Here is a 10,020-nt window from a genome sequence, read left to right as displayed (position 1 = left end):
ATTTAAGTACTCTAGTGTTAACGTCACATTAAATTGTTCCCTATTATATATATATATATATTTGTTTCTGCATTAATAACCCTGCTGCATGCATTGCATATATTACTGTATTTTTCTCAGAATATGAATGGCGTTTTTTGTTACTGGCACCAGGGAGCCATTGCATGTTCAAATTCAGACTGTTTGCAGTCAGTATAGAAACCTTGTCCGATCTAGATAGATTAAAAGATACATTATATTTAAATGTTTTTGAGTTGCAGTACTTGAGTAAATGTACTTGTAATCACCTTGACCACTAGAGGTCGGTGTTAAATCAGTTTCTGCATTTAATCACAAACATCCATATGTGCCTTTTCTGTCCTGAAGAGGAATACACAGGAGCGAGAAGTACAGATTGAGTAAAAGTAGAAATTCTCAGATCTTGTACTTGAGTAAAAGTAGAAGTACTCAGATATTGTAGTAAAAATAGAAGAACTCAGATCTTGTACTTGAGTAAAAGTAGAAGTACCAGAGTGTAGGAATAGCCTACTCTGTTATAAAAGAAAGCATGAAACATTAATGGCAACACATTCCCCACAATAATCCCCATTTCCCACAGTCCTTGAAGGCGTCTTCCTTGCTGTGGAAACAGGGTCAGTGTATGTTTTGGTCATTGGATTTTCTTTTCACAAATGGAAATTCAAAAACAAAAAACGACTGGATATTTGATTTTCGTTTTCAAATTGAAAAACCAAAATTGAAATACAAGGCGTTTTTCTTTATCACGGTCAAAAAGGGATTTACTAAACTTAAAAAACGGGATGATTTTCATTTTCTACTTCTCAAAACAAAAAATAAAATCACTAGAAAACAGAAACAAAAAAACCCCCCCGTTTTTTCATATTCTGCTACCGGAAGTTGTCTTTCAAAATAAGAGCGCAGATGAGGACGGTCAATCCGTGTATCTACGGTCCATTTGTTTTCACAACGAAAACAGCCAAGACACATATTGAGCCCAGAAAATTAATGTTATTAAGGGCTGTAAATATAATAGGCCTATGTCTAAAATGGACAACATTGTTAGGAGATTTAAACTATACAGCGATTCTGCACTGCGGTCAACTCTTTTTTTCTGCCATTAGTTCTTCGTGAGATCAATCCTGTTGGACTCAGTAGGCTAGTAGTGAAACTACTCCCACAAGTACTATGAAGTACTTACTGTGTACTTTTTGAGTAATCCTCTGTCAATGTCCCCTCTTGAGAACAAGAATGCATGTTTCTCTGCTATTTTGAATCATCGTTAAAACACCTTTCTTCATGAGACTGATATTGTTGGACAGAGTATTTTAAGAGGATATGGTAGACATGATATCAGCAATGAAGAAACACACTCCTCAATGTCAGTTTCAGTGTTTTAATGACAAAGATGACGACACCCTGAAACAGAGTAATACAGCGAGGTAAGCTGACAAAGTATTACATACATGCATGTCATCATTAACACAACACAAATATATGCTACGACACCACGTATATACTGTATACACCAACAATAGTGGGAACAGTCTTACATGTGTGAGTGGATGAACGTCTCGACACGAGGCGGAGTGAATGAACAATGTTTGAACTAAAATGGCCGCTCAGTACTACCGGGTCAGAGCGCGAGAAGGGTCTAGCTGCGGCCGCGGCCAGTACACGACACTACGGTGGCTGAGAGACATTACCGTACATGGCAGATTAAAAGCGAATTGACGACACGGACGCTGACGCAAGGATATTTAAGGAGACATGAGGTTTACAGAGAACAGACAAACAATATGGCGCACCGAGTACAGGTAATTAACGTATTGTGGTTTTAGATATAATTACATACTATTTAGGTTCTCGTTTGTTTGTCGATGTGGCTGTTTAGCGCAGTGTAATTGTGTTTATTTTGCTAATTTGTATTTTAAATATTAAATGTAAAGGAATGGAATACATATATATATATATATATATATATTAGCTCTTAGCTTGACATGCTCAACGTTCAGTTAGCATATATGCTAACTGAACATGCTCGTTCAGTTAGCATGTCAAGCTAAGAGCTAAGATATATGTATATATTTTAGCTTGACAGATGGAACAATGCATGTACTCGCATTTTTACAAGAATCTGATTTTGTGTAAGTTTTAAATATTCATTGAAGGTGTCTTTCACATTTGAATGTTTAAAAAAAAAAAACATGTATTACAGTAGCTGCTATACTGACATGCACATATGTATAATTATATTATTATTTTAAGTGTGGTTTAAAGTTAAATGATAGAGGTTGACATCTAGAGGTTGTTTTGTGCATAACATGTCAACCAGAAGGGTAGAGCTGGCTGAATCAGATGGAGTTAAACTTTTTTTTTTTTCAACAAGATATCAAGACACAAAATGTGCTCTACCAAATGGTGGCGCTGGCAGTTAAAGGGTTACCTTCTGAAAGTGAGGAAGTATGACCAGCTTTGTCCCATAGGATTATACAGGCCAGTCCATTGCTGCTTGTTTAAGGAGTTAACTATTTCCAATATTAAAGTCACTGAAATTGTATTCTATTTTATTCACCTATAGACAAACAACACAACACTCCGTGATGGAGCACGCCCAGAGCTCAACAAATTGGACTCGGACACCTTCCGTCCGGACACAGACGGAGAGAAGGTTCACAGATGAGGTGGCATTCGTCATGGATGTGCTTCTGCCAGAGGTTAGATTTCACTGACTTTTTATTTGTCGACTACACATTATATAAAATTACATATGTTGCACTTAAACTCATGGTCAATGTCCAGTAGAATGTTGATGCCAATTGGTCTGGCATAATTGTCACCTGCAGAATGGCACAACCTTTATTGGATGTCTACATTTTACTCTAACTGTTAAACGTGTGGCTTTAATCCCTTCATGACACAGGCGACAGCAGTGGCGTCGCCTGGCCTGGGCATCCGGGGCTTTAGCCCCGAATGTTTTTTCTGTAGCCCCGGACAATTCTCCCTCAATAATATAATACATTAACCGTGCTTTACGTGAACCTCATCATGACACAAGAGAGGACGGCAGCACTGTAATTTCCCGTGTTCGGTGAATGCAACAGAGGCATGACACCAGACCAATCAGAGAGTTGCATGGAAATAAACGTGTGCTTGTGTCATTCAAACTCGGCTCTGTGTGTGTGTGTGGCAATAGCGCATTTAGTGTGATAGAGAGAGAGGGAGAGAGAGAGGGAGAGAGGGGGAGGGAGGGACCGGTGCCAGCATGGACGTGTTGTTAGCATCTGGTTAGCTAGCTGCACTAACGGACATAAGGAGCTGTTTGTTCCACAAGAAGCTGGAGGAGAGTCCTCTCCTCTCAGACTGAGAGACTCAGGTGAGCTAAAGGACTCTCTGAGTGTTTAGATACATAACTTTAGTCTAAGTTATCTCAGTGGGTCTCTAACGGTTTGGTCACAAATTATTCAAAAGATTATTTCCGCGGCACACCTTCATATGATCATTATAGTTATAAAAAAAATAAGAGAATAAAGGAAAAACAGTTATGAAATACTATATGGCAGTAAAACAAGAATAGAGTTTAAATGGGAGTGATTAGTAAAATATCCATAAAGAAAAAGTACATCTGTTTACAGTTCTGCTTCATATGGGTGTTGAGAGAGGTATCCATAGATCTCTTCATTTTGCTCTCAAAGTGCACCAGACTGATGCTTTTAACTTAAATATTTAAAAAAAAATCTACCCGGGGGATCATCCCCCCGGACCCCCCTAGAGGAGGTGAGGTACCCACTCATAAAAAATACCACTTTACCCCTGCCTATATGCCGTGAGCTGATTATCGAGCATTCATTGTAACAGTCGCGGGTGTACTGTGTGTGTGTGTGTGGGGAGTGCAGTAAAAATGCCACTGTCGTGCCGCCGCCACTGTGGGCTAAGCCCCGAATGTTTTCAGGTCCAGGCGACGCCCCTGGGCGACAGTCCACGCCCTTGCAGCTGTACTCTCGGTTTCCCTTGAAAGAGCCAAGGAAACGTATAAATGTGGACCCGAGTATGACTGGAGGTAAGCTGGAAACATGAGGAGAATGCTAATACAATTTCCATTTAAAGTGTACAACCCCTGATGCATGTGAATTTATAATATTACATATATGACTTCTTTATACCATCTTGTCTTATCAGTGAGATGGAACTTTGTTCTCATTACCTCACCAAGAACATGAGTGAGGAAGCGCACCAAAGGCTGAAGGACTCCAGTGAAAGATTCTGAGGAGCTTTGGATTCCGAGGAGTTTTTAAATAGGCTTTAACCTCCTGCAGGTCAATCCTGGCTGCTTACATTTTTATTTAAAATCATGTTGATTTTACTGTTGGGATCAATTTAAAAGGTTATTTTTTTTTTAAGCAGACCAGCTTGAATAGTGCCCCTCTGATTTTCCACATGATGTTCTGTTCAATAAATGTTCATTGAGGAAAACGGTATCAGTTTCTTATTGTATATTCATCACAGTGAATGCAGTGAATGCTGAACTTGCCGGACCATATACTGTAGTTGAAAGTACCCCGGAACCTGCGGTCTTCAGACTCTGGCCCCCCGCACCAACCTGGGATCCTTCGGGGACAGAGCCTTCAGTATGGCAGCCCCCACTCTCTGGAACGCTCTCCCTGCGGAGATCTGCAACATCCCCACGCTTGACGCCTTCAAAAGGGCCCTCAAGTCTGCCAAGGTCTTTGGCCCCAAATCTATTTGTTTTGTCTGTCGAACTGTTCGTCTGACTGTCTTTTGTTATGTTTGTTTCTACTCCTGTTCTTTTTAAAGCGACCTTGGGTCTCATGAAAGGCGCTATATAAATCCAAGTTATTATTAATACATCATTGGAACGGTAAGAATCTCAGCTACAACACTGACTAAAGCCTTCCCATCTCCAGTATGCCTACATGACAAGCATTTTTATAATATACAGTAAACATCTTTGACTTATTGCAAAATTATAAAATGAAATTCACCCCTGCTGTCATTCTGGCTTTGACTGTTCAAATGAGATGTCAACCATCAAAATGGGATAAGGGGTTCCAGAAATATCACTGTGCAAAACACACCGGCCAATTTTGACCGATAATAGTATGGGAAGGGGGGTATGACCGAACGCAAGAGAAGAGACAATCATCAAGCCAGATACCAAGGTATTTACAACAGGCAACCACTTCAATTACTTTTCCTTTATGTTATTGTTATTTGGTTTTTATTAGTGCTTTTGTCGTTTTGAAGGAAATTAAAATACTGTATTGAGTTGGTTTCTTCTGTTTTGGAAGCCTTGTTTATCTTTTTGGTCTTGTTAGAAATACCCCATGGTAAAACTGTGTTCTAGCAGCAGTTAAAGAAGCTTAGTTTGCTGTCTTAGACTGCCAGATGTATTAAGATGGTTTGTTCACAATTTACACATAAAACCTAAATGTTCATCTGTTTATTGTTCTTCTTCCTTTATATTCAAAGCATGTTGATTGTCTATTGGCTATATCTTGACATTATGTTAATTTGATCATACTTGCCATACATTTATTTTAATTGATGCGATTCCTTCAAAGGTTTTGTAATAGACCCCTAGTACTTTTAATTTATAAAGTAATAATAATACATGTGAATGATTGAGCTCATTAGTGGCCTGACTGGCCCTCCTAATTTGTTCCTTAATGACCCCATGATGTGATTATGTATATCTTAAAACCTTTAACAACTATATTTAGATGTTCACAAATATCTACATTTGTGTATAAAATACATGTGTAGCAGTTAGACAAACATAATCAATAGATTATCTCATTAACACCTATTTTATATATTAAAAAAAAGTTTACTAAACCACCGTTTGTTGACAAAATGATTTGGGTTGAAAGTTATACTGTTGTGTCTCAAACGGATAGACTAGGTTATTAATTTATTTGCCTAATAGTTGCTTAAAATGCTACAATAACATTTGCAATTCGTTTTTAATCTGCCATGTACGATCTCAATAATAATAAGTGTCGTCAATTCGCTTTTAATCTGCCATGTACGGTAATGTCTCTCAGCCACCGTAGTGTCGTGTCAGGTGGGCGTGTCGTGTAGTGGGCGTGTCGTGTAGTGTCGTGTACTGGCCGCGGCCGCAGCTAGACCATATTGCAGAGCGCGGCATATCCGGTGCGACAGCAGTGAGACGCTGCCCTCTAGTGGCCGGCGATAAACTCTTCATCCCCCCCAGACCGGAAAGCTATAGGCTGGAATAGATTAACGGTCTAAATCCCGTATCCAGCTGCCGGACTCGGGCTCGTAGCGTGCCGGCGGCTTCCTCACGCGGCCCGGCCGAGTGGGCTGGGGCAGCGCCGGCGGCGGCTGTGGCACCGGGAGCGGTGCGCCCAGGAAGGCACCCGTAGGAACGGCGAGGTCAGAGGACGCCTCATCAGCAAGCGCCGGTGGGTAAGCGCCCATAGCCGAGTCGCGGGGACCATCGTCGCCCAGCCCGGGCGGATAGGTGGGGGCTGCGGGCGGCGGCGACGGCGTGGCCGACTGCTCATGGGCACAGGGTGTGGCCGGCGTGTAGGCACGGAGGAACCGCCTGTTGCGCAGTGTCAGACGTCCCGAACCGTCAACCCTGATCCGATACTGGTCATGGTCCAGCGACTCCACCACGATCCCTGACCTGTCCCATTTGCGGGGGCTCGGGCCTTGCTGGTTCTGGAGGAATACCCTTTCGCCGAGCGCCAATGGGCGGAGCGGTCTTGAGTGAGTCCCCAGAGACTCGGTGGTACGGGACATACGGGTCCGAAGGGCGTCCTCCTTCGCCGCCCATGCCTCGCGCCATAGCGGGCGGATATGCGGGTTCGAGAACTTCTCGAGGCGGTTCACGAAGGAGAGCGAGCCACGAAGGGGGCAGCCGAAGATGATCTGTGCCGGCGAGAGGTTGCAGTCGGGGTCAGGCGTGTTCCGCAACTGCAGCATAGCACGCAGGAAGCGGTCCTGATCAAGGCTGCCCGACGGGCCGGTGTTGGACATCAGGAGGCGCTTAGCAGTCTTAACCGCAACTTCCGCCCTCCCATTCGACTGCGGAAAGCCAACGGAGGACACACGGTGTTTGACGTGCCATAAGCGGAGGAAGTCCTCAGTGTGGCTCGCCTTGAATTCCGGACCACCGTCGCTCGAGAGCTCCTCCGGTACGCCGAAGGTAGCGAAGAACGAGCGGAGGTGTTGGACCAGGCCAGCTGAGCCCGCCAGGGCAGTACCCGCCGTAGAACTCAGGACCTCTACCCAGCCCGAAAGCCGATCCCCGACAACTAGGTAGTGGCGGCCCCCATAGTCGAAGAAGTCAGCAAACACCGCCTCGAATGGCGTGGACGGGGGTGGTGACGGCAGGGGGGGTGTAGCCGCCTGTGACGGAGCATTGCGGTTGCAGTCTGCACACCCGTCCCTGGTGGCCTGAATGTCCCCGGACATCCCGGGCCAGTAAACTATGGCTCGGGCATGCTGCCCCATCGCTGAGGTCCCCTGGTGAGCGGCATGGAGATGCCGAAGGACTCTCCCACGGAGGGATGGGGGGACCACGACGCGGTCCCGATAGAGCAGGACGCCGTCCTGTGCGTAGACGGACTCACAGACCGATGACAGACTCGCCAGGGCAGGGTCGTTAACGTCAATCCCACCCTCCTGCTCGATGAGTTGGAGGAGGTGGCCGAGGCATCCGTCAGCCGCTGTCTCCCGTGCGAGGAGGGGCCAAGAGACGGCTCCGAGCTCCCGTGCGTCGTCGCGGATGGAGGCCATGAGTGCTGACTCCACGGCGTCAGGCCCGCTCGGCAGCCCCAGTGAGAGGCCGTTCGCTGAGCCCGAGGGGGAAGGATGCCTTGACGTGGCATCAGCGGCATAGTTGCTCTTGCCAGGCAGATGCACAATGTCGAAGCGCCATGGGAGGGTGCGCTGCTTGAGTCTAAACAGACGCGAGTTTGTTATCTCATCCAGCGTACGGTCACCAAAGATCTTCACCAATGGCTTATGGTCGGTGACCACGACGAGGTTGTCGGACCCCTGCGTGAAGTACCGCGTCTGTTCCAGACCCCAGGCCACAGCTAGGGCCTCTCCCTCGACGGCCGCATAGCGCTGCTCCGCAGGGGACAGGAAACGCGAACCCGCGAGGGTGATCCTCCATCCTCCTGGACAGCAGTCCGGTATGCCCGAGGCACAGTGACAATGTTGCTGGAGCAGGAAGTAGCCAATGCCACGCATGGACCAGTCAGGGCGGAGGCAGGTACGCTTCTGCATGTCGTAGATCTCCACGCCCTCGCGGATGGCCTCCATTATGGCTTGCTTGGACGTCTGGAAGGCCTCCTCCAGAACGGGGGACCATAGGAACACACAGCGCGGGCTGAGGAACGGCTTAAATGGGGCCATCGTGTCACGCAGCTGGGCGTAGTTAGCCACCTGGTTGACGAGGCCAACTCCTGATGTCCATCGTGGAGCCTGGGGTGGGGAAGTCCCGGATGGCGTCCAAGTATTTCGGGAGCGGTTCGATGGTAGATTCCGACACCCTGAAGCCGGCGAAGTCGACGCACCTCTCCGCGAACTGAAGCTTGTGCGGTGTGTGTGTGTGTGTGTGTGTTAGTGATGTGTCGGTCGCGAACGAGCTCTTTTAAGTGAACGACGGGAGCCGGCTCGCGCCCGCGAACGAGCCGTTTTTTTGTTTTTGTTTTTTTTTGTTAAGTAATACAAGACAGAATGATATGATGATCTCCGCGCTACAGCTGCTCCGTGCATGCATACAGTGGCATGTCATATCCAAGGATTAGAGACTGTTGGATGCTGCTGTTTTGAGCATTGCAATTCATTTATTTTTATTATGTTTTTTTATGATTAGAGACGGTTGGATGTTACTGAGCATTGCAATATATTTATTTTCACTATGTTATTTATTTATGATTATCCTTGGGCTCAGCAAAGATTTGATGTCAGCTGTTGCTGTCTTTTTTTCTATAGTTAATACTGAAATAGAGCCCTGCTGTTTTGTCAGGGCCTTTTCTTTAAATATAATTTTAAAATGTCGATACAGTAGCCCCTTTTTTTAAATGTCTATGCTTAAGTTTTTATAGGTGTTGCTATCTGCTTTGTGTAGCGTGGTTCTACAAGCAAGTCTGTGCATTCATTGGGTGGTATCAGAGAGTCACAAGGGTCTGTAAATGCAATGAAAACAATTGGCCACAGCAAATAATTGATATTAAACATGTAATTTTTACTTTTGAATACTTCAGTACAAAGGATGTATTGAATAATTTAAGTGATATGTGTACACATATAAATCATTAGTCAAAACAGGGCTACATTTGATTGAATTATAAAAGGTATAATATGTGGTAAACTGAAGAGCCGTTTGGGAGCCGAAAGAGCCGGCTCTTCTTGGTGAGCCGAGCCAAATGATCCGGCTCACCAAGAAGAGCCGGAATTCCCATCACTAGTGTGTGTGTGTGTGTGTGTGTGTGTGTGTGTGTGTGTGTGTGTGTGTGTGTGTGTGTGTGTGTGAACAAATGTTTGAAAATGTAAAGTAAAATGCTTCAATCTGGTGCACTTTAAGCACACATTACTAGAGACTAGATCTAGGGGGTACAACTCTAAACACCCATATTAAAAAGATCGGTTTACATTTTAATAACCAAATATGTGAACATAACCAATAACCCATAGCCAATAACAAATACATGGAACTTTTATTTTTGTTGTTCATTCACATCTTATTTTACCAGTTAACATTTATTTATGCATATTTTTATATCTCTCAAGTTTTAAATGATATTTTTGGTTTACTGTCCTATAGTATACATTGAAATGATTTCAAACCTGTTTATCCCAATAATTATAAAGGAGTGCCTTGGAAATATTTGTTTACATAAATTGCATTTATCTCTCTCGCTCGCTCCCACGCCCACTTTAGCTGTGAGCTGCGGGCGCCTGATAAGCCAACACCCCCCACTTCATCACTTACAGCGCCCATCGTACAGGGCAAATGAAAAG

The sequence above is a fragment of the Trematomus bernacchii genome, unplaced genomic scaffold, assembly GCF_902827165.1.
Source record: "Trematomus bernacchii unplaced genomic scaffold, fTreBer1.1, whole genome shotgun sequence".
Taxonomy (NCBI): domain Eukaryota; kingdom Metazoa; phylum Chordata; class Actinopteri; order Perciformes; family Nototheniidae; genus Trematomus; species Trematomus bernacchii.
The sequence above is the reverse complement of the archived record's forward strand: the minus strand, read 5'-3'. Positions refer to the sequence as shown.